This window comes from Haplochromis burtoni, unplaced genomic scaffold (assembly GCF_018398535.1).
Source record: "Haplochromis burtoni strain Fernald_Lab_line unplaced genomic scaffold, NCSU_Asbu1 Contig_357, whole genome shotgun sequence".
NCBI lineage: Eukaryota > Metazoa > Chordata > Actinopteri > Cichliformes > Cichlidae > Haplochromis > Haplochromis burtoni.
In genome coordinates, this window is record NW_024582718.1 from 33,757 (window position 1) to 33,977 (window position 221).

Here is a 221-nt window from a genome sequence, read left to right on the forward strand (position 1 = left end):
ATTTCTGAGAGCACCTGTTTATAGGCACCTTCAGGCCTGGTGGGTGTGGCCCTGCCAGGTGGTTGGCCACACCTGAAGACCATCACACAGCTGATCAAGCTTTGTAGGAGGAGCTACTTAAGAATGCGTTGGAGCTCTCTCCGACGGATCATTGCGTGGTAAATAGTGAATAAATATAAGTGAGCTGAAGAAAGGAATAAACAGCTGGAACAGGAAAACAA